Source organism: Nilaparvata lugens, chromosome 5 (genome assembly GCF_014356525.2).
Source record: "Nilaparvata lugens isolate BPH chromosome 5, ASM1435652v1, whole genome shotgun sequence".
Taxonomy (NCBI): domain Eukaryota; kingdom Metazoa; phylum Arthropoda; class Insecta; order Hemiptera; family Delphacidae; genus Nilaparvata; species Nilaparvata lugens.
In genome coordinates this window covers 24,883,662-24,910,221 of record NC_052508.1, presented here as the reverse complement: position 1 = coordinate 24,910,221, position 26,560 = coordinate 24,883,662, and the positions used below count along the sequence as shown (strand labels likewise).

General features: G+C 35.2%; 1 protein-coding gene across 2 annotated transcripts in view; it reads left to right on the top strand.

Moving 5' to 3' along the window:
* The first annotated feature begins 12,637 nt into the window (after positions 1-12,637).
* Positions 12,638-26,560, top strand: part of LOC111051975 (gamma-aminobutyric acid type B receptor subunit 2) — a 186,640-nt gene continuing 172,717 nt past the window's right edge. Inside the window, exon 1 of one of the 2 annotated variants that reach the window (XM_039428014.1) lies at positions 12,638-12,772. The gene's annotated coding sequence lies outside the window, so the exon portion shown is untranslated. The remainder of the gene's footprint in view (positions 12,773-26,560) is intronic. The other variant, XM_039428013.1, reaches the window with a different exon arrangement.

Below are 26,560 nucleotides of genomic sequence, written 5' to 3'. Positions count from 1 at the left end.
AGTAAAAATATGTCAATAAACACGAAAGAAAATTTGAAACTCTCCAAATTTAAATTCGGATCTTCTTTTTCTTCTTCTCACAAGCAAGTATTAGGCTATAACCTGTTCGACTCACATCTAGCCATTATACAAATAAACATAAAAATCCTATTATTGCCACCGCTTGTGACAGAGATCATTTCAGGAATGAAGATATTAGGGAAGAATTGAATATATGCAGCATGAATGAAAGAGTAACGGAGAATCGGCATCAATGGAGAAAACATGTTTAAAGAATGTCAGCTGAAAGAATAGCATTAAAAGTTTATAATATCAGCCAGTAATCAAAAGAGATGTTGGCAGACCACGCAAGCGGTGGCAATAATAGGAATTTGAATCTTTGAGAAAAATAACCAACTATCCTAATTCTAATAACCAACTGTCCTAATATCCTGAATTAGTAGATATTTCTCCATCTTAGTATTTCATGATTGTTACAAACTGTATAAAGAGTGAACACTAATATTATAAAATTTGTGGGGCTGATAACACTGTAGTACCTACCACCTCCTTTGCTTTAACTTCAAATTTTCCTCGGGTTTCCCAAAAATTTCTCGCACTCTGTCTCCTCTGTCGTGTCATGACGTGTGTAGGGCCCTTTTCTCTAGAAAAGCAAGTGTGGTTCATTATGGAGACGAGTGAGAGCCGTGAGTGAATTCTTGTGACGGCGGGGCAATTGATCTTTCATTGTGCGCTCGCGGACTCCTCCTCAAACTTAGGCCTTCGTGTCAGATTAGCTGGAGGGGCGTTTGCGCCACAGCAAGTGCCACTCTTGAACTGCTGAAATGCTGACGAGACACTTGGAATACAATGTCAGCGGGGGTTCGCCGTTCGCCTTTCTCCATCCAGATTGCAACAGAACTGGTGTGAGTGAGGCATGCTTCCTGCTGGAGCTCTACTTTCAGTCATATTACTTTCATCTGTCAATTCATTCTCTCAACAAACCCAAAAGCTTCATAACTCGTAATTTCTGGATATGTCAGAGATCCTCTTAATGATTGTTGAAATTAGGGCTAATGACTTATAAGATTGCTTTATAGAATTTCATCCATTCATTATAAATGGAGCGTTCCATACTCTTGGGTAGTGATCTTGAAAACTCTTTTTCATGATCTCTGATATCGATTATGGTAAATATTCGTTTTATTCTCCGTTATTTTTTCTCTTTTATTATTCTTAAGCTTGTTGTGCCTCCTCATATAAGTTTAATAATGCACATGAATTCCTCATTCAATGAGTGATTAAGAATTTGACTCAATGGAAAAAATTAAACGATTAATCCAAAACCAGTGAATTTGCTGATGCTTCGTATTAGGATTTGTGTAACAGCGAGATTCATTCTGTACAGCTAGCAAACGATTTAATTTTGCTCGGTTATATGATTACCGTGAGTAATTTCTTCAAGTGATAGTTATGTGATACACGATAGTTTCTAAATAATGTTAAATTTTGTGAGAGGTATTGCCTAATTCTATGGGAAAAATCGACTAAATACGTTTATGGTGTCTCATTCTAATGGATTTTCTCAATTCGTTCATTATTCCACATCGAAGCCACAAAGTGGAATCTGAAATTATGAGTTTACTTGCATTAATTTTTCCGTTGAATTAATCAATTCAGAGGTGTATTGGAGGAACCACCACCTCTCTCCAGGTTATAATTTTAGAAACTGAATCACAACAATGTTACTTACCGAGCAAGGAAACGTTGGAGAAACGTCAGTGGAAGAGGTAGTTTCCTTCTCCTGTAGGATAGAGCTGAATTCCACATATCAGTACCAGAGACTGTGTGTCTGTTCCGTTCAGTGGAAATATTCTTCTCGTGAGTTTCTATGAACCATTCAGAGTCCGGGATGAGGAGGAATGGTTCCATTATATTGAAAAAAATCAATTATAGAAAGACTATCCCATTATGTTGACTAGATCTCAAGGGAAGAGTATTTTTACTGAGCCTGGTACGGACTCTGGTACTGATATGTAGAAATCCAGCGTTATGAATTGCCCAAACCTGCTGAAAGAAACGCAATTTTCTTATACTTATTAAGAGCTTCAAAAAGGGGAACGAGTTGCTGAAGGGAAAATCACTACCGAGATTACTTACAGAAAGTATGGAGATTTCCTCAAATAATAGTGTTGATATAAGATTGGATTGTTGTCAATATAATAGGATTTCGACAATGGCACGAAATTGAAGCTGGCTGTTGTAGGTTGGCGAGTAGCCATGATAAATTGCATTGATGATGTTGATCATGATGATGTTGATGATGATCATGAGCTGTCGTAATTGATTTGAAATTTGAGCGGTGGAAGGCAAAGCGCGCGATCCTGATTCCACTGATTCCATTTCAAGCTGCAAAGGGATTTATCGGTCAATTTTCCACTTGCATGCTTGCTACGCTGATGTCATTATACACGCTCAAGAAGTTGCACTCTCACCACTACCTTACCTATTCCACTCAAAATTTATTCGATTTCCAATATTTAAAACTTTTCAATGGTTCTAGTGCTTGGCCCTGCTTATTGAATGGCATGACAAGTCTCGAATAATTCTAGTAATAATAATATTGGATAAGAGTTGCATACGTGACTCTCGGTATTCCTGTAGGTCGTGTGACTGCTAGAGGATAGCTTTGGCATTGAGCATTTTTTAGGGATTAAATGAGCTTTATATGGTTTACTGTCTAACTTACAGTCGTATTTTCTCTTCAAGGGATGTTTTGTTCAACCTTCAATCTCACTTCGCTCCAACAGGTTAGTTTGGAGAGCGTCTCAACAATTTTTGTCAATGTAGACATGAACATTACAAGTAATATGATTTTTCCGCACATGGGGGTACTTGGAGTTGCATGTCTTGGAAAATTTTCTGAAAAAAGTTATTTTTCAATTTCAAAACAATTTATCATTTGTGAAACATCCGTATTTCATAACGCATTCTCCAACATTTTTAATAATTTTAAAGTCGATGTCAGAAAATATTGTTTGTTTCTCATAAGATATAATAATATATTCCACTCTTCTCCCCCGATTCATTCCAAATTGATTGTCGAAAAAATAATCTATCAATGATGATTGATTGCGATCGTTCAAAAGTCTTCTTAAATACTTTTTTGTATTGGTATAGCTAACGACATGGTTAAGTGGTGGGCCTATCCTAAGTGGACATTACTATCTAAACTTCGCTACGTCATCAAATGGAAAAGTAATTCTATTCAATATTATTCAAGACCCTTTTTCTCCCTTCCTCTTCTTCTCCTTTAACGTAGCATGTTTGAATATTTCGTCTTTGAGCTATCAACCAATATTGATAAATTGCTATCATAGGAAAAAGAACAAAGTACTCTCATTAATGTTTGTTAAGTATCAAAAAGATGAAGAAAAGTTTAACTTCCTCGAAAATATTCGAAACCTTGGTGAGGTTGAACGTTTCCTTCAACATTTTATTTTATCAGATTTAATTTTTATTTTCGATGAATTTTATTAGTTGACCTATTGAGAAAAAATCTTATTCTCTTTATACTGTGTACCAGTTTCAAAATGAGACTATAATTCAAGTTTTCTGAGAACGAAGGGTTTCATGAATTTGGAAAAGCCAATAGAATGTTATAACCAAACATGTAAATGCATCCCAATTGGATAAAAATGAAATTGATGGGGAAGACCTGGTGCTTATCTATATTTGATTATTGATTTTTCTGATAAATCAGAATAAGTATGAAAAATTCATTGCAATCGTCTCTCATCAAACCAAATAAGAATTTATAACTCATATAGTTATAACTCATTAGTAACTTGTAACTTATTCAACTTTACTGTATGCATGTTCCACATAAATTATCTATTAATGTTATCTCAGTTTATATTCATACATTCTCTGTCTGACACTCACACGATTGAAGGTGGAGTACACCATTGTTCTTTGAGAGGCAACCGTCTACCTATAACGTACTGTATGATGTAAAGTGATAAGGTATGAAAAGAGTACTTCTCAATATAACTGAATAATGAAAATTTTCTCCTCAAGATCCTTATCCTCGAAGAGCACACGTGGTTTCTTGTGAAATCCTTGGGTTCAAAGTTCTTCACCTTTAAATTTATGCTACAAGTTCCATTCTCGGTTATAATATCATTATAACACTAAAATTATCGGGCTCTCGATTTGGCGAGTTGTATTCCAATGAGCTTTTTATACATTATATTCAATTCGTCGACGTTAATCCATGTCAATTGTTGTGAATGTTGTGTTATGAAGAGTTTTGGAACGTTAAATTAGCTCCACTTGGGATCCTGGAATGCAAACAGTATAAAGACACTACTCTACATCACTTATCTGTGATCCAGCTTTAAGGTTTTGGCTCAATTTTATGCTTATTGCAAAGGATTTATGATTATCTTGATAATTGGCTATGTTTTTGTTATATGATAATGATGCATTCATTAAATGATTTTTTGGACTTGTTTGTTTCTTTCAGGGAGTAGCATGCACTTCTTCAGTAAACACAGTATAACACTTATTCGTTGTTATACTGAATGCAATTTCAAATGTTCTCCTGAAACCAGAATAGTGGAACTCGACAGATTCAGATGTAAATAGTTGTTTTATGTTGTGGGTACATTCATTTTTCAATTTCTCTATCTTGAATTTGAAATATTTATTCCAACTTCAAACATCATTCAGAATTACGTTACTACTTTACGCTACATCATCTCGACTCTGTGGAAATTTTCATTCATCACAGCTCAATATAAAACAATTGAAAGACGCTAGTACTGTATTCCTGTGTGCTTGATCTGTATGGTATGACATATGGTAGCATTGACTAACTTTTGAATGCGTATTGCGGTTACTAAAACTATTTCAACAAAATAACATGGAAGGAAGGTAGGTGATTCCTATGACAATCACGTCGCAAATAAGAGAAATAATTGAAGTGTGAGATGATTTTCATCACCTTGCCTACCTTGCTTCTCATTTCATATGCTGTCGTTAAATTAATATTTGAAAGCCTGTTCAAAGTTGAGCCAGCTCTTATGGCGAGGGCGCAATATGAATGCATTATTGATGTCAATATCTCTTGGATGCCAAGCTAATTTCTCAGTTTTGATCTCAACCCTAGAACGTTTCGGAATTTTAGTTGTAGATAACGAGGTGATGAATGTGCAATCCTTCTCGATAAGATAAGTGGATAAATCTCAATTGAATAGCTTTGGATTATGATGCAATCGATGATACATAAAATCTATAACCAAACATATTCCTGTTGATGGAACATTCCCTATAATTGAGTAAGATATTTGATATAATATTAAGTTAATTAAGATATTCCTCATATTTAGTTCAGTTTGATATTTATAATTATTGTTCTATATTTTGAATACCGGTAATAGTTGATGAATATTCTAGATTCTAGACAGACAAATAATGTTTTACATTTTCAACTAACGTGGAAAATCAACTATAAAATCATAAAAATATGATATGCTTGTTAAAATGTATTATTGTATACCAGATTGCAATGAGAATTCAGTTAACAAAACTTAAAAATATTGCACTATGTTCTTGCTTCAGAGTATCAACCCAGTAACCTCTCCACGAGTGGAAAAGCAAAAAGAGCTTCGAGATGATGACGTTGACGCGGCCACGTTTCGGAGTGACACAGCAATTTGAGTCGCATCTCCGCGAAATTTGTCAGCCTAATTGCATTCCGAAAAGAGGAAGTATTTCTGCGGCAACCAGAAGTGTTCACTCGGCAACTTCCTGGCGTCTACACATTCTATTTCTACCCTCACAAACAATGTCACTTGATACTATTCCACAGCTTCCTCAATTTCCCAGCAGATCTTCCCTCATTGAAATCACTTCACCAGATTGGATGGTGACGCTTACCAACTCGCTTCCGAACATTGTGATTTGAAGGCTTTTGTGATTGCTAGCTACAATTCAGAAGATTGATAGCTCTCATTTGTCCCATCATTATGCAAATACGGTACTTGATGGAGCTGTTTGAGTTTTTTTTTCATTCGACATTCGATATGTGATTCAGACCTATAGGTGTAATGTAACAAAAATATTAGAAAGAGTTCAAACACCGATATTAATCCATATAGTTCTTATCATCAACATCATTAGTATGACCGTCCCCAAACAATGCTTTTCAATTGATAAGCTTGATTCCGAGGATGTTTTTAACACGGATACATTTGAAAGAACAAGTGCGATCGTATTATAAGTACTTTATTTTCATTTTTCATAACATAGCTAATAATCTACTATCACTTTTCTTCCACTACTTTTCCTGTGAGTTACTTTTTATCAATGAATCCAATTAATACAGTTTCTCGGACTCTTGGATCTCTTACTCCACTTTCCCATTCTGTTATGATATCCATCAAATATCTATAATCATATAAGAATCAATGTTCTCTATCATAACAACTATTCCAAGAAAATTGATTTGGAGCAACATTAAATAATGTTGACAAAACTAAACGGATCCAGGTTGAACAGCTTCTCACCGCTCTATTCAATTAAAATAATCAAGCTATCTCTGTAGGAGAGTTCCGAGGTTACATAGTTAGTTTCAATGATTCATAAAAATTGTTAGTTACTGCTATCATTAATCAATCTTCCAAATGAAATAACCTGTAATTCTTATCTATATTCAATTACAAACCTATGAGCTAGTCATCAGAGCTTATGATCAAGTAAAATACCTGCACTACCTTGAATGCTTAAATACTACCAGAGACAAATAATCAACACGGATACAAAGAATTTCTAAATACCTTCACTCTCTGATATCAAGTATCCACAAAAAGCTTCTATGGTTGCCAAATGGTGAGGGAATTCTGAATGAGAAGCGCCGAACATTGAATGAACTACTTCTATTTTGCATTTGAACACAATTCTCTCATTGATGAGAAGTGTGCAGTATTTAATTGATTTTCATGGGAAACTTCTCAAAAGCATCGTTTAACTCCCATTTGCATAGATCATTCTACTGCCGATGCAAATACAGTTAGAAGACGGGAGTTAAGGTCAGAGATGGGTGACCTCTGCCCTTTGCTGGGTAAGAGTTGAATAAATAGTGGAAGGTCTCGTTTCAAGTAGGTACTGAACATGATCCTTCTTGCCCTACGGACTCACCCTCTTCTCACTCCTCAATTTCCTCATTCTCTTTCTTCTTCTCCTCCTCAACCCTCTCGTCGTCCTCCTCCTCCTATCATCAAGGGAATAGGAAGAGGGAGAATGAGGTATCGAAAGTAGTACTGACAGTCGACCACAACTACCGTGAAACGATCCTTCCAGACGAAAAGATACGATGCACCAGTAACGTAGCTACAAAATTACTTCCAGGATCATTTTCTCGTTCAAATTCCACGCACAAAGTTTACCACGGAGAAGCTGCATAGAGGGCTAGAGGCACGATTTCATTCAATGCTATAATCAAACTTATCTTCAGGCTTCCACTCATTATAGATAGAGGAAGGTAATAAGGCAGGTGAGGTAGTGAAATATATAAGAAGGTAAAATAGCGAAGCGGAAAGATTAGATGAACAAGTAAAATGGGCGATGAAGAAGGAGAAACCCAACGTCACCTGAGAGCCAGAGAAAGAGACAAAGTATACTTAAAGAAGAGTAGTAACAAGGGAGAGTATGTTAATTCGAACAAAATAGGAGGAATGGAATTGAGAAGAGCGAGAGAGAGAAAGTCAGCCCATTATATTGAATGAAAAATATGGAAGAATGAGGCAGAGAAATAACTGGATTTAAGTTGGAACAACAATTGTTATAAAAAGAGGAATAGAAGGTTTCATAGAATGGAGAGAATGGCGTATGGTAAGTAGTGAACAAAAGAGAAAGTTTGAAGGTTTAAGGGTGAATTAGCAAGAATTAATTAAATACAAATACTTTTTCATTATTTATGATGAACCCATTATGCAACCGCTATTCACTATTCGAATTTGAACTTTCTTTCTCTTGTTGGGTACAGAGAGCGATGATGTTTCCCATTGTTTTATCGTTCATCCACCTCTGTTCCAACTCCGAAATTGGTCCCTCAGAAAGTCGGTATTAATCCTTGCAACCAACTTTATAAGTCCACAAACAATGTTGAAGCCTGCAGCCTACACGCCTCTGGAGAAAGCAAGAGTGTATTTATAAAAGCTTTTAAAAAATAATCCAGTAGCTCTCTCATTGAATAACTTGCAAGAAATTCTTGAATTATTATTGGAAAAGAGAAGTACATTAATCCTGAAGTGTTTCATTCCTTTCATGAAGCTCAGGAGAAGGTACAAAGGGCAATGTTTGGATACAAGTATCCACAACTTTGCAACTCTCTCTAGACTAATTGGAAAATCAACAATACAAATATTAAGAAATTCTCCAGTACTTCTTTCGAAGAGGTATTGATAGGACCTTGAAATCACATTTTATTATGAGATATTAAGCCGTTCTCATACGTTTCTCTCTCGTTTCTGCTTTGAATACTATTGATTAATAATGTCTTGGAAACGGTTTGAGATATCGATATCCAGTTTCCACCATTCTTTTTTCTTGAAATTTCGTATCGAAATCATGTATCGCATAACCACTTTCTCTTTTTAAAAAAAAGTTGCATTCAAAATGGCGGATCCAAGATAGTGGACCAGATTTTAAAAGTCATAATATAACACTCATTTTCAATTTGAGTAGGATCCCCAATCACACCCATTGATAAATTACCTTCGTGTATGAGATATTAAGCCGTTCTCGAGTTTTTCACCCTCTCTGTATAGGTAATAGCATTAATCATCAGTCACCATCAAATTCAATTCATAGTCCGGGCGAAAATGTCATGAAAAAGGCACTCCATGGTAATTTTTGGGTAACAGCCGTGGAAGATGTCTCAATTTATTCGTTAGGTCTAGCTAGCATAATAAGGATCGTGATGATGATAAGTCGAAGTCACAGGCAAACACCTCGGAAACAATATGGCCGTCAACATTTTTAAGGTTTTGCTATATCGCTTGTACATCAGTACCCGTTCAAGATATTCAACCGTTTTTCGAACGAGAATATTTCTTTGAAAATCTTCCTCTACAAATTTTGTTTCTAAGAAATTTCCCTCTAAAACGCATATTTAATTAGTAGTCCATTCAAATGGTCGTTTTTCAGGAAACAGCCCCGAAAGAATTTTTGTCGTCGGTTCTATATGTATTTTGAGGCGCTGAATTCGAATCTGAAATTGGCTCACCCGCCAGACGGTAGCTTCACCCCCGAAACGAGGGTTATGTTCTATGGGAATCACCCGTTAGATACACTTTATTTCAGTATTTCCTAGTGGGGGCCATGTATAACAATACGTCAAGGATAAAAATTTCAAATATTTATATCTTTTGACAGAATGATCAGATCTCCTCGTACTACAGTTCATTCTTCTCAGCTCGTCAAGGCGGTTCAAAATCATGTATCATATCTGAAATTTGGCCAGAAAATAATTACATATTATATAGATTCCTCCTTGAATGTATTTTAGCCCATACTCCCATACACAGAAAAATGAGCAATTTCTAAATTACTTAGACTTGACTATGAAATTGAGATATCTTAAGCACGGCTGTTACCCAAAAATGATTACGGAATGACATTTGCGCCCGGACTATGAAGCAGATTGGATGATGCATCAAAAATGAAATATTATGGAAGGAAAAGTTTGGAACATAATTTTTGACCCCGCAGGTCTTTTAAGGATAGTAAGAAGGTAAACATATCAAAAGTCCTCACTCCTACCCCCTGTGCTAAGGGGGTGGGTGGTTTGAAAGTACCATAATTATTTTGGTTTTTGAATATATCTCGAAAAATATGCGTCTTTCGAAAATTTCATTCGAATACAAAATTAAAGCTTATGAAGCCTATAAGTCTCATTTGTAACAATTTTCCATATTTCTCAAAGTTTTCTGGATATGAGCTCTCGAAGGTTTCACATTTTTGAGAAAACCTTTCCGGCTCCGATATTTTATCTTTTTGGCCTTATAACTTTTCAACGATTGATTGAAAAAATCTGTGCCAATCATGAGCTCATAGAGCACCGTATTCTCTTCAATTTCATGTATTATTTCATCATTTTACGCATCTCCCCACGATTGTTGCAGCCATTATAGTGTTGAGTGTAAAATCTTCAGTTCAACAACAATAGATCAATTGATAGGGAAATTTGGAGGGAATGTTTGGAGCACAATTTTTGACTTCGCAGCTTTGTTTGGACTACTTGGAAGGTGAATATAATAAAAGTCCTCATCGCTACCCCTTGTGCTTAAGGGATGAGGGTGGTTTAAAAGTTGCGTTTTTTTCATTTCTGGCTTACACGCAGGTATCTTGAGAACAATGCATTTCAGCGTCATGACTAACTCAACAAAAATGAAGCTAGATAAATTTCCTACAAGTTTTGTTCTGTAGAGTTTTATGATATGTCCTTTAGTTTTCGAGATATTCGCTTTTAAAAGTGTGAAATCTTTGAAAAGACAGTTTTTCTTCCAACTTTTTGCACTTTTAGGGCTTATTACTCAACAACAAAGCATCAAGAAAATAAGTACTGAACGTTGAGTTGTTGAGGATTCAATTCTCTTCAATTTGATGTATTATTTTAACATTCTATGATTTCCGTCGATTGTTATAGCAGCTTTAGTGTTGAGTGTGAAATTCTCAATACAGCAACAATTATTGATCATTTGACAATGTAATTTGAACACAATATCTGGAACACAATTTTTGACTCTGCAGCTCCATTAAGACTAGTTGGGAGCTGATCATATTGAAAATCCTCATCCCTAACCCATGTGCTAAGGGTAAAGTACCGACGAGTTGACACTTGTTGCTGCATTGAGAATTTAACTCTCAACACTGAAGCTGTTATAACAATTGATGAAAAGCATAGAATGATGTTATAGTACATCAAATTGAAGAGAATGGAATCCTCTACAACTCAACGTTAATCACTACTTTCTTCGACGCATTGTTGTTGAGTAAAAAACCCTTAAAGTGCAAAAAGTTGAAAGAAAGACTGTCTATTCAAAGATTTCACACTTTTAAAAGCGAATATCTCGAAAACTGAAGGATATATCATAAAACTCAACAAAACAAAAATTGTAGGAAATTTATCTAGCTTAATTTTGTTTTGGTTATTCATGTCTCTGAAGATTCTACACTCAACACTATAATGGCTGCAACTATCGTGGGGAGATGCGTAAAATGATGAATTAATACATGAAATTGAAGAGAATACGGTGCTCTATGAGCTCTTGATTAGCAAAGATTTTTTCAATCAATCGTTGAAAAGTTATGAGGCCAAAAAGATGAAAGAATCGGTGCCGGAAGGGTTTTCTTAAAAATTTGACACCTTCGAGAGCTCATATCTAGAAAACTTTGAGAGTTATGGAAAAATGTTACAAATAAAACTTGTAGGTTAATCCATAAGCTTTAATTTTGTATATCAAATGAAATTTTCGTTAGCCGCATATTGTTCGAGATAATATATGCAAAAAAAATTATACTTTTAAACCACCCCCACCCCCTTAGCACAGGGGGTAGGAGTGAGGACTTTTGATATGTTCACCTTCTTACTATTCTTAAAGAGCTGCGAGGTCGAAAATTGTGTTCCAAACTTTTCCCTCTATACCTTTTTTTTGGCCTGTACTAAAGAAGGCTTTGAGAGTGTATGAGAAATCATTTGTCAGAATAAATACTACAGTACGAGATTAATATCTATCTTTGGAAATGAGTATTTTCCGATTTTTTTTTATCATTGCACAATCAATGTGCAGAACTATAACATGGTTTCACATTATTTCATTTCATTTATTCATAGACAATAGATACAATGCAGTTAAAAACAACAGGCATTCGCCCAAAACTGGGCGAATACTATTATAAGAGTAATACATTCATTGATTTGATAATTCTATGGACTTGTTCTTTTTGTTCTTTGTAAAGAAGTTTGACAGTCATATTGATTATGTTGTATGTGCCATTAGTCTTTTTATTGTATTATCATTCAAGATTTATGATCAAAATTATTTTCTTCTTACCTACCTGATATTCATTTTTCAATATACAGCATTCCTTCTATCTATAAAAAAATTATATATTATCAAGATTGTCAATTCTATATATTCAATACAAATCACATTCTATTTGTTCATGTAATTTATTACATTCTCCAGTACACTTGAAAATTTAACAAATGCTTACGTTTGATCAAAAATGATTTCTGGTTTTTATATGGCATAGTTTCTAATTTATAGCAGATTCAAACAAAAACTTGGATGATTTTTGAAATGTGAAACTCTTTTTCAAATTGGAAGTAGAGAGCAGAAGAGTAGGTGGAAGAGAAGATTCAAATTTCCATCGCTGTGCTGTGAATCGTTTCCAGATTATCATATCAGTGAGCGTTATTATGATAATATGAGAGAACAGAGGCAAAAACAGTTCATGGCCAGGACACCTGCGACCCTGCAGCTCAGTGGAACTCAAAGCCAGAGCTACCCTTTCATTAGGGGTGAGCAGAAAGCGCATGCGCGAAATTTGATAACGTCGCTCTCGAGGAAGGAACGTTTTCGAACGACAGTCTGACGCGCGTTCAACTTGGGAAAGGTCGTAACTCGTTCGATAACATTAATTTCCACTGAAAGCCACCGGAATCCATCAAAAACCAGCTTCAAAAATACCTACCGTTGTCTTATAAATCCTGTGGCATTGTGTAAGTATTGGAGTAATAAGATTTTTCATTTTCTGCTCCCCTATTCTTTTAACTCTTTTTCTTCTTCTTCATCTTTCCAGGATAAGGCGTACATACCTGTTCCGGTTTCAAAGAATATAATTTGTACACTCACCATCTTTTCAGAGGTCAATCAATATATTTTTTACCATAAGGTCCATTTTCTGTAAGTCATATACAAAAATACACATGCTGATAAAAAGGATGGACGAGGATGGACTCTAACAGCAGATCGAAAAACAAAAACTATCCTGATTCAAATGATATATCCAAAATTAACTTGGAAGGAGATTAAAACCTTTAATGTTCTATCTTAAAAGTTATTCATATTCGATTTAGTTGCTCTCCTTACTCTACAACGACACACTCGGATACTAGTAGTTCTGCGAACAGTAGACCACGCTCATGAATACAACTTTCAAATTAATGAAAATGAAATTTATTCTCCTTTTGCATACCAAGATGTTTTACGAAGAATCTCTCTCTTAGAATTAAACTGGTAGCAATTGTGTATAGGCGCTACCAGTATTATGAATCCTAGTTACATAAATTAAATACTATATAGTTGCTATTCTAAAAACTTAAGCAAAGTATTATACGGTCATTGCGGTACAAGTGTATATTTATGTGTGAACAATGATAAAACATGATTTAGAAAAACGAAACAAAAGTGCAGTATTATAAAGTTTGATAATAATGAAATGATAGTATATTGATCAAGTATGAGCTAAGGTAAAAAATGTAAAAAATAACTGATTACAAAAAAATTAGAAATTGACCGGAACATACATAAATTTCATTGTAGCTGATTTATGTGATGGGTTCTCAGGAGAGAATGAAAAAAGTTATCTATTTCTAGGTTCTGAAATAGCCAGTCATTCACTATGGATAAAAATTCTTTCAAAGTTCTACTTCTTCTACCAGCATGTGGGATAGTGTTGAAAAGTTTTGGACCTAGGTATAAGAAAGATTTTGAAAAAAAAACCGAAATTTATTCTAGGTAGTCTTGATACTAGGTCCAATCTTCCCCTTTCGGAAAAGCTGGGCCTAAAAACTCCATCATTTCCATTTCGCAAAAAGAAAATTCTCAAGACTTTGAACACAAAAAGGTGGCGAAGTGGGAGAATATGTAGTCTCTTGTACAGAGGAAACGAAGGCTGTCTTCGACTTTTAAATAATATTAGTCTGATAAAATGTTTTTGTAGTTTGTGCAGTGGACTGAAGTGCACTTTTGCAGCTCCTTCCCAACATACAATACCGTACTCTTGTTTTGAATGAGGAGGGCCATTATGAAAGTACAGAATATTGTGGAGATTTAGCAATGTAATCTTTTATTTTTTCCATTGAAAATGCTAGTGACAATGTTTCCAGGGACATCGGACTTATAAATTTCTTTCAAGAAAGTACCTTCACATCGTCCCCATATTCACAATATTAGCCTATATTTCAACTTTTTTAATAATCAATTATAAGATATTGGTCAACTCACGGAAAAATGAAATATGCAGTAGGCAATTTAGACGAGGAATCGTCTCACAGACGGAAGTGAGACAGAAAATGATTCTAAATAAGATGGGTTTGTTGGTTTCAATGACAGGAGGTTGCTAATGATGGTTTTAATGGAAACTGGTTTTAATGTTATGGCTTGTTATGCTATGCAGAATGTTAATCAAATCCTCACAACTCGGTTTCCGATCTCATACTAAATGGAAAAACAAAAGCTAATAGTTTTCCAGAAACTATTCGTCTATGAAACAGGGAAATTTCGTGTTGAAAAGGGAAAAATTGTGCAGTCAAGTGAGACGTTTTCTACAATAATTAATAAATACAGCACATTTTAGAGTGGCACAAATTTTATTATAAAAAATGAGAGCCAATATTTTTACTCATATTTATTTTGAGGGATATTTACTCTTAACATATATTGTGAATACAATGATCTTTTATTTTGAAAAGTATAAAAATTATTGCTGTATCTTGCAAAATAACGGTGCTAGATACGAAATAGTATATTTCGCACCTAGAGTAGAAAATGAGATTTTTCCGGCTCGAAATCGGTTTTCAAGTCCGAGGCCGTAGGCCGAGAGAGCCGGAAAAAAACATTTTTGCCCGTGGTGCGAATGCTATTTTTCGCCACACACAAAAATAAACAATATATATATATATATATATATATATATATATATATATATATATATATATATATATATATTATATATATATATATATATATATATATATATATATATATATATATGAGAATAGTTGTTTACTAAGCAGATCCGAAAGCAGAAGTGGAAGGTGATAGCTCTAGCAAATCTAAGGTAATATGAATATCAGGAAATTGTCCAAGTATTTTTATTATTTTTTTTTTGTCTAAATAACCTAAAAGATGATGTTCAATTATGTGGGAGGTTGAGTTTATACTTTTTATTCTTTCAAATGACAATAAGATGATATTATTATAAATGTTTTAATTATTGAATAATGAAAAGTTTTTTGATCACCTTTCTTAGTTCCATGTTAGCGGCTGGAAAGGGTACTCTTTCCGGCCTAGGCCGGAAAGAAAACTGTTCTGACATCAGTCGAGAGTCGTCTGCAATGTCTTACAGATCTACGTAGGGACTGGAAAACAGCTGCTTTCTGTGCAGTGTGGCGAAAAAGTAACTTTCTGGAAGGAGGTTGGTCTGTGGTTTTTCAAATTAAAAAAAAACCGGAAGTCTTATCACAAATCGTTACACGTTTCTGCGCCTTGTTTCAAAGAACTTGTATACCAAATTCTATCCAAATCGGACAATAACTGCTACTTTAACTGCGGTACAAACAAACGAACAAACAGACAAAAGCCAATCGAGTCGAAACTAAGACCTCAGCTTCGCTTCGGTCAACTATCTACTTTGAGTTTGATTCTTATGATATCAATGTAGCTCATCATGAAAAACAATGTTTTCAAAATCAATAAACATTATTGATTTATGTCACTTAGAAACAGTAGTCAGTTTCTTATTGGAATCCGAGTCGAACTCTGATTATGAGTACTTATACTCCAATAATGCTCTAATATACTTATACTTCTCTTATACTCTAATAAGAGAATAAGTCTTGATTTCCTTCTATACAAACAAAGTAGCCAAGACATTTCACAATTTCTGAATGAAAACCATGGATCAATGATACAGGAAAAATGTAGAAGAATGGTAGATAAGGGAGAGGGAAAAGAAAAAAAGCGATGTACTCGACTACAGCAAATACAATGAACATTAATACTAAATAAATCAGTAGTTTCATCTACTTAATTCCTTCCTGGCATGATTTATTCAAAGTTTGAAACTTTGAATAAAGAATGTGGGGAGTGAAAACTTTGAGAGTGTCAGGAGTGGAAGAATCGATTGTATTCCTGTATCCAATAGTCAGCTTTGTCAAGATCTGTTGTCATTGAATTTCAAAAATTTGAGCAAAAATATCAGAAGTAGTATGTGAAACTGTATTTTCAATCTTCTTATGTTACTTCTCAAATCTCAAGGCAAATATTTGAATCAGAGATTCACCAATTTTCAATATTATCATACATAAGACTTGAAACTTGCAGGATAACGTAGAGCCCGATGACAATGCATTCTATAATCATTGTTTCCAATAAAGTCTCACTCTTTCATCCTTCTGCAAGATGAGGGGTTATTAAGAATAATCCAAATAAAAAAAGTCAGTTATCATCACAAATCACAATGATCGTTAGCCTACTCATGATGATCGATGACTTTATTTATATCCAAGAGACTATAAAAATACGTTCTGTGAGAATCCACTCTTTTCATGTTGAACACAATTACAAAACTCGTTTTCCCTGTTGTTCCCAAAGAAAACTGTCGAGGGACAGGCGAATTTAGGACACAATAGCCTATTGGCCGTGAAATGATGATTGTGTTCTCGTAAGACAACATCTCTTCTGACATCATCATCATCATCATCATCATCATCATCATCATCATCACATCATCATCATCATCACATCATCATCATCATCATCATCATCATCATCATCGCTGTTGCACCATCTTTTTGCAGTCAGGAGTCTTCTCAATCAACTTCTAACAATAGTATGATCATATTCCATATTTCTTCAATGTTGTTTTCCATCATGAACTGCTTATTATTAAATCACTCTTTGCCATTAGAAAAAACGATAAGCAGTCAAATATTTTACAATAAATGAATTAATCACTCACTGTGACAACGAGATCTTTCGACAGGTCCACCATCTTCTTGGTTGTACTCATAGACAAGTAGTAGGATAGGATGGAAATTTTTAGTGTGCTGTTGGTGTCTATTGGATTAGTGTCTGTTGGTGTTGGTGGCTGAGAAGGTATTCAAAGAGGATGTGGGATTTGAAGTTGGTTTGTTCGTTTAATATACATTGTCTATTGCTTTTAAATTGGGTGTATATTTCAAATTGTTCTATTGTGTCCAATTCTGGTCCTTTGTTTTTCATGTGTATGATTTGTAGATCAGTATTTATGTTTGTGTGTTTGTGATTTTCTTGAACTGGGTGGTCGGCAAATGCAGATTCTGTTTTTGTTTTTAGTCCCTGGATATGTTCCTTGTATCTTTGATTGAAAGAACGGCCTGTTTGTCCGATATGAAATTTATCACATTCAGAGCATTTTAGCTTGTATACTCCTGGGAGTTTGAGTTTTCTGTTGTCTTGAATCTTTTCTCTTTTATTGATTTGCTTGTAGATTTTATTTTTTGTTCTAAATGCCACTTTATACCTAGATTCTCGAAACACTTCCTATCCTGTTGGATTTGTTGTTTATGTATGTGAGTGTTATGAACTTTTCATTTTTGTCCTCTGGTTTTTTATTTTTGATTTTTTGGAGTAATTTGTCGATTAGGTTGTGTTGGTATCCATTTTGTTGTGCTAGATATTTAATGGTACTGAGTTTTGCTTTGTAGTGTTTAGGTGAGAGGGGGATGGTTTGGAGTCTGTGTAGCATAGATAGGAAAGCTGAGTGTTTGTGTTGAACAGGATGATTTGAGGAGTTGTGAATAAGGGTGTCTGTCATGGTTGGCTTCCTGAATATGTTGAAGGAGTGTTGTTGGTTGTGCTTTGAGATACTTGAATCTAGGAAGTTGAGGGTGTCTTCATGTTCATATTCGGCTGTAAATTGTAGTTTTTTGTCAATTTTGTTAATTTTTGTTCTGAGCTGTTCACATTGTCTTTTATTGCCATTAAAAAAGAAATTCAAATTCAAATTCAAATTGTTTTATTCATAAAATATTACATATTCACAAAATATAAAAGTGTTATAAATTACATGAATAAATTCTCCCTGCCTGGATGGTTTGTCCGAGTGCAGGGAGGAGTCGCAAATTATCAGACAGAGGGCAAACACTAGCAATAATAAAATAAATTACAAACTATGAATAATAAATAAATTCGAAAGAATAATAAGAGAGTTTATTTTAATAATAAATTTTAAAACTAAAGATAGAAAAAAAACAATAATAAATAAATTAAAAGTGTCAGCTCGACGGCAGTTAAAGGGCTGAGTTGGGAGTAATATAGCTTTATTAGCGTGGTACTGTGTGTAATATTTGAATGTTATTCTGTGTTCAGAACTAGAAATATTCATCCATATGGAGAATGTAGAAGAGCCTCCGCAGCATCTGAACCGATGCAGAGCAGCCACCCGGTCACTCTCCGCTTGTAGACGGCAACGCTAACCCCCACAGTAGTTGAAATCTCGGTCGGTACATTACGGTAAAGCCAATGGGCTAAATGAAAACAGTTTCCAAGTTGAATTGAATTACTTAAACGGGGAAATTGAATATTTATATGCAATCTGTTTCTAGTGGGATAATAATGTTGAATTTCATTGAAGACAAAGTTACTTTTTTTATAAAGACAAGTAAATTTTTTATAAATAATTGTTTTATATTTAAAACAGGGAATTCTTGGAAAAGTAAATGTGTTGGATATCTATGATTGTTGGCCAATAGTGTTTTAATAAGTGCTCTCTGTGAGACCGCAACAGGACGCAGGACACCCAAGGAGGCACCGCCCCACGCCAAGATGCCATACTCAAGCAATGTCTGCACATATGCATAGTCGACAGAACCACAGTGTCCAGGACTCAGAAACCTTCCCAGCTGTGCAAAAGCATAATTCACAACCTCTGCCTAAGGTACTGCACATGGGCCACCCAACTCAACTTGTGGTCGAATATTATGCCAAGATATTTGTGAGTTAAGACTTGTTCTATCTCAGGACAGTTACAGTCATTGGAGAATGGGTCACCACATGAATGCATCCTGAGCACCCTGGGCCCGGGGCTATTACGAAGGAATATAGGTAGACACTTGGATTTCGAAATATTAATTGACAACACATTGTTGTCAAACCAATTTTTTAGTTTAACGAGATCAGAGGAAGCATTATTGAATGTTTCAGTCCATGTGCAGCCTGTAGACACAAGTGCCGTGTCATCGGCAAAGAAGAATAATTGACCATGTAGGTGCAACCTGGATATGTTATTGATGTAAATGAGGAAAAGTAGGGGGCCCAAGGTACTCCCCTGCACCACTCCATAATCAACTGCAATAGAATCACTGTCTGTGCCATTTAATGATATTCTCTGTGTTCTATCTTTAAAGTAGCTTCTAAACCATCTTAAGGTGAGATTCTTGAAGCCAATTGCTTCAAGTTTTGCAAAAAGTATATTCCTATCTATTGAATCAAAGGCCTTGGCTAAATCCAGAAAATAAATTGAAACTTGTTTATTGCTAGATTGGGTGGTAACATACTTGTTAATTTCAAAAAGAGCATCGGATGTGTTTTTAGAGGTTCTAAAGCCGTACTGGTTGTTAGAAATGATATTGTTGTTGTCTAAGTAGTTATTGACTTGGATTTTCACGCATTTCTCAATTATTTTAGCTAGAGCAATCAGAAGGGAAATTGGCCGGAAGTTACTTATAATTGATTTCGAGCCAGATTTGTATATAGGTATAACTTTAGCCAATTTGCAAGACTCCGGAAAACTGCCAGAGGAAATACTGGGATTAATTATGTGTAAAAGCGGGATGAGCAGCTCATGCACATTATCCTTCAACAGCTGAGTCGGAATTGAATCCCAACCCGTCGCAGAACGCCCCCTCATGCTGCCCACCACAGTCAGCAATTCATGCTCAGCAACAGGACGAAGCTCAAACACGGCACCGGTATTCAGAGTCCCTCACCACAGATGGACCAGAGGGTTGGATCACCGCAGCCAGACGCGCCCCCACAGAGGCAAAAAATCTATTGAAATCATTAGAAATTTCTTCCACCTTTGGGGGAGGAGCAGGGTTGCCGACGAGGATGATGTCATCAACATATCTGAACTAATATATTATTTTTTTGCTGTGAGTATTATTTTTCAAGATTTGGTTTTGTTCTATGTATTGGAGGTTTATGTTCTATGTTATTTCAACAAAAATACTTGATATTGGAGAGCATATTGGGAGGCCTACAGATTGGGTATAGTATTTGTTGTTGGAAGTGAAGAAGTTTTGAGTGGTGATTGTTTTTAGAATCGATATTATTTCATTGATTTTTTCAGTGGGTATCTGTATGTTGGTGAGGGTGTTCTTGATTATTTCTATGGTGGTTTGGGTGAGAATATTTGTGTAGAGATTTGTTACATCAAAGGATGCAAGGGTGGAGTTTTTGGGTATTTTCTTGTCTCTTATTTTATCTATAAAATCAATGCTATTTTTCAAATATGAAGCGTTTCCTAAGTCTATCATTCCTCTTAGTGTTCTGTCCAATTTGTTTTTTCTAATAGCAAAAAGTGATTCCATATTTATTGCAATATGTATTGCTGAAGTAATCCCATTTTCATATTCTGTTGTTCCTGACTGCATAATTCTGTTTTGGCTTGTCAAAACAAAATTTATGGAAATGCATTTATTTGTATTTCCAGTATATAGTATTTATTGAATTATATTCCATTTCTATCGTGGTAACATGTCGAAATGTGAAACTGCTCATTACGATTGTCAAAATCTTTTGGATATCTCACATTTACGCCAATGAAACATTCCAGAATCGATCTTTTGGTGATAAAACTCAGAGACCGGTCTTTCAACCCACGAACAACGACAACGGATGAATAACCTTCATTCAATAGAGAATGAAATCAGCCTGAACAAATAAATAGGAATACATAGAATTTCACAAGAAATACCTTCAGATTGACGGTCTAAATTGAACGGTTTTTGCTACCCTACTGTAAGATATGTTTATCTCTCCCAAAAATTTTGAAGCTCTGAGGTCCATTTATGATTTTATATTTAGTTCTTATAATAATAAGATAACACACTCTTAGAAAATGTCGAATAATGTCGTAACAGGATCTTTCCCGATCTAGTAGTATGTGGATTATCACTTCCCTTTTCAATATTTTATCACATTGAATCCTTTGAAAGTGCATTTTGCATTCAATATGATTCATTCCTATTAATCTCTATCATTCAGTTCTCTTCCCATAAGTTAGAATTCTGTCCAGGATCCTTCTAGATGGATTAAAACACATGATAGTAAACCGAATGATAATGTATGGTAATGATAATCGTGGATTGATTGTTTCTAGCGCCTAGAGAATACACACACATCTTGAAGCAAACAGGCCAGCCGACATTTTATGAGACATGTTTATTTCGCAACAAATGTTCATCTACTTTGTGTACCATCTGTACTTCTGAACTTATATTTTAACATTCAAAAATTTATTCTCTGCCTCCAACGCTCTGTTGTAGCCGACTTGATTTCTTCATAGAGAAAAAACTTCCTACTGATGACAGTTACACATCCTGAATGGAGAAAATAATTATTGCATCGTCTGCATAGAAAAAAACATATATGTCTTCCTAAAAATGACCCCAAGTAGCCTTTTTATATGACACAAGGAAGATGGATCTAATATTAAACTTAGTGAGATTTCACAAGGCTTTGGAGCTCAAAACGGAACTTTAAAATACAGGGTGAAAGATTTCGTCTGAATTTCAGTTTCCTTGCTGAAACAAAGCCCTGAGGGTATTTGTTGGTTGTCAACTAAGATGTAAAATATAGCGCACTCTTTGTAAATTTAACTGAGAAATTGAATAAAACTGTTTCCAAACCTTTAGCTACAGTGATTTATAAGATATGTGACAAAATACGCGAAAATTGGTCACGAAAAACAAGTTCCTTTGAGGTTTGAAGAAGATTTACCATGTTAAATGTACAATAAACAAAAAATATTTCTCACAGAACTTGTAGAAAGTTTAATTACGAAGAGAAAGTTGTAGAATAAGTCTATAATAGACAAACGCAACCTTAAAAAAATAATCCTTAATTACATACAAAACGCATGTAAAATAGACAAAATCTGTTAAGCTCTCTATTTTTCATGCGTTTTGTATGATTGTAATGAAGGATTACTTTTTTAAGGTTGCGTTTGTATATTCGCGTAAAATGATAGGCACCTTTTCAGAACACTCTGTAGTCTGTATATACATACTGTATAATCGTATTCACTTCAAGTAGGATACTAGTCAAGCCTATGAACTAGCCTACTAGTCAAGCCTATGAACTAGCCTACTAGTCAAGCCTATGAACTAGCCTACTAGTCAAGCCTATAATGTTTATAATGAGGCTTGACATGCTGCTCTCCAGCCATTATGTTGTTGGCTTCACAGCAAGTGAATAAACACCACCCGCACAATAGACACAAATTCAGTGATCTTGCATTTACAAAGAATTTCAGAAGTGATCTGATATGAGGAGAGAATTCGTGAAATCTCAACTCAGCTGAGCATGGTATTCAAGGAAAAACGTAATACGCGATTGTCATGGAGATTCCATCAGATCCGAAAAACAATTAACCTTAATTTAAAACTAACTTACATTAATTCGAATTGAAAAACTTGAGTTGATTCAAAAATTGTGGTGGAACCATTCCTGCAGAAGATGTATGAGAATTTATTGAAAACAATGACTTTTCAGCGAGGAATATAAACACACAAGCTGTAAGACGGTTGATACGCAACTTTCGGCCTTAAAGCTTTCATCAATTATTCCTTCATCTTTTATACACTCAGTAGAGAGATTTACTCTCAACAAAGGAATATAAACATGAAATCATCAACCATCATCCTGGTTGCGAGTACGAAAAACATTGAAGCTCCCTAAAATATGAGTGCTAGGTGCGTTGTGTCTTTTTAAAGTTGCAAGAACGTTAACAGACAGAACGAAATGTACATTGAGGGCTATTTTCAACTCGAAAAAGGCTGTAAAAATACTCTTATAGGGTCATTTTCGCTAATGGATACGGTTGGGAGGAACACACTTAGTAGAACGTCTTACCAAGCTTTTCCACTTGAGAAATATCCAGCGAATAAAGCTATCTAGAGTGAATTCTATTCAACTACTAACACACAGAATAAACGGTATTTCATCACACCTGACCGCAAGAGAGCTCTTGTTTTATGTATGTGCATGATGAGGAATGGATTTAATACAAAATACGACAATGATCAAGGCAGTCAAATGAATAAATTCAAGCAGAGTTTAAAGATGCACTTTCAATATTATTTTTATATCCTGAAAAAAAGAAGGAGTAAGCAAATTTTGTTTTCCAACGAACTTGACCTCTGAAAAGGTTCGAAGAATACGTGTTCAAAATTTGAAGTTGATTGATTAATTCTTTCCAAAGTTATTGGAGAACATACAAAAAGACGGACAACAACTTTGGCCTTTAGTAAGTCATGTCGCCTCACGTCTCAATTTGCGACAAGCCGCATCAATCAATCAAAGAGATTTTGAAGAAATCTCAGTCACTTGAATTGTAGTCATTTTGAGCACAAATGGGACTCACATCTCATCATATAAAGGGTACCAGTATCTATATATTTGATGGAATGCATGAGAGAAATGGAGCTTTTGACGGTTTCATTTATATTGAATTCCGGTCCATTTGTCGTAAAGGATTGATGTATGAAAATTAATTCCATGGAGAGATGGAATTATCATATAAGAGCAGATAGTGTTCCAACAGTCAAACTTATTATCATCGTCAAAATACTATTGGAACAAGAGCATATTTCATTTTCAACTAGAGATTTGAACAGCTAATTTTATGCATTACGATATAAATTATTCAATTAGAGGTTTGTCAATATTTAATAATTATTATCAAGTTGATCAGTTCAATAATCGAGCTATGGAGTCATATCTCGTGTGCTCCACAATGGCAATGAATACGAACATTGCTCTATCGATTTCTCTGAACACGAACCCTCTTTAATCATGCAATTACGTGGAAAACTGAATTTAAAAGTCATGTACAGTACGAGTGTTTAAACAGCAAAAAACTGAAAATATAACTTTTACTGTACTCTTCATTACTCTTCTAGCTGAATATTATAACTTATAAGAGATGATTTTCATCTCTCCTTATATTTTTCATGATTGCTTAACTTTAAATTCATGAAATCTCGCTTCACTTGGTTGAGTGATCATTAATTTAATAATATTGATCGACATTGAATTGAAGGAGATTCATCTCCAGTAAAATTCATTCAACCAGACCAGCTTAAAACTCCTGCAGAGCAAATACTGTATAATGCATGGAAAGAAGCTGATAATAGGATGCGGGCAGCAGAAAGAAAAAACAACATGATTGAAAAGAAACTAGAAGAACTTCAAATTAAGCTGTGTCAGTTGGAGAGCTGTAACGTCAACTCGGTCAGGTAGAAATAGAGGCAATGAAGAAATCAAAGCTCATTGCTCAATGCAAAAGATGCCAAGCTTATGGACACACCCAAAAATATTGCTTTAAAGAGTTTCGTTGTGTCAAATGTGCTGGTAAACACAGCTCGAAGGATTGCACAAAGGCAGCTGGAGAAAAGCCGAAATGTATTCATTGTGGTGAAAATCATCCAGCAAGCTATCGTGGGTGCAGTGTTGCTGTCGAACTGCAGAAGATGCGAAGCAAAAATATGAAGCCCCATTCAGGACCAATCAAGCAAGTGGATTCGCGCAAGGAGCATTCAACTCAACGCATACCTGTTTCTTCCACCGAAATAGAAACTACGAGATTGTCAGCATTCGATAAACCCTTATCATATGCTGATACTACAAAAAAAGGTCTCGATAAGAAGATGAACAAAAATAATCAAGAGGACGGAGTGCTACAAACTTTACAGCTGATACTAACCAAGCTGGAAAAGCAAGAAGCACTATTATCCTCCTTTGAAAAAAGGTTACAGAAACTGGAAAGCAGCACCAACCCGGCTGGGAGCAGAAGGAAGCAATGAACCACACACTGAAAATTATGGCATGGAATGCCAATGGCATTCTCCAGAAGAAGCAAGAACTAGAATTAGTACTCCATAACGACAAAATAGACATCTGCCTTATTTCAGAAACACACATGACAAACCAATCCTATCTCAAACTCAGAGGCTATAGAACATACCATACTACACATCCAAATAATTCAGCAAGGGGAGGTAGTGCAGTGATCGTGAGAGAAACAATACAACACACTGAAGAAAAGGAATACCAAACAGATGAAATTCAAGCTTCTGTTGTATCACTGGAGCTCAAAGGATGCAAAGTGTCATTAGCAGCAATATATAGCCCTCCAAGACATGCACTAAAACATCGAGACTACGTAGAATTCTTCAAACATCTTGGAAGAAGGTTCATCGTAGGAGGAGACTTCAATGCTAAAAATACCCATTGGGGCTCCAGGATAACCACTACAAAGGGTCGAGAACTGTTTAGTGCAATTCAGCAATTCAAATGTGAAGCAATATCAACTGGAAACCCAACATACTGGCCAACAGACATAGGAAAAATTCCAGATCTCATAGACTTTTTCATCATCAAGGACTTCTCCACAAACTACATCAAAATTGAAGACAGCTGTGACTTGACATCAGATCACTCACCAATTATACTCACACTAAGCGAGAGTGTAATAGAACGAGAACCATCTCCATTTCTCTGCAATAGATACACAAACTGGGAACAATTCAGACTCATACTGGAGGAAAGCATAGATCTCAATGTACAGCTTAGAAGTAAAGATCAGCTTGAAGCAGAAATTGAGAAATTTGTGACCTCCATTCAGCAAGCAGCCTGGGCAAGTACACCAGAAATAAAAAGGAGGACTCAAGGCAACAACTATCCTTCTGAAATAAAAAATCTTCTATTACAGAAGAGAAGAGCAAGAAGAAAATGGCAAAACACTAGGGATCCAAGAGACAAGACTGTGCTGAACAATTTATCCCAGCAGCTCAGAAGAGAAATAAAAAATCTAAAAAATGAAACATTTTCCAAGTATCTCACTGAGCTGACTAATGAAAAAAGTACTGACTACTCCCTATGGAAAGCTACAAAGTGCATTAAAAAGACTTCAAGCCAAAATGCACCCATTAAAAATGTGGATGGTACGTGGGCTAGAGACAATAAACAAAAATCAGCTAGGTTTGCAAATCATCTGGAGAACATCTTTAAAACTGATGACAGCTATGATGATGATGAACATCTGCCACATACTGTTCAAGAATCAGCGAGGATCACACCAGTCACTGTAATTGAAGTGGAAAATATGATCAAGAGTAGCATCAAAACCAGGAAGGCACCAGGGTTTGATCTCATAACTGGAGATGTATTGAAACAGCTTCCAAGGAAGGCTCTCTTGAAGCTTACATTCCTCATAAATACATCTTTTAGGCTGAGAT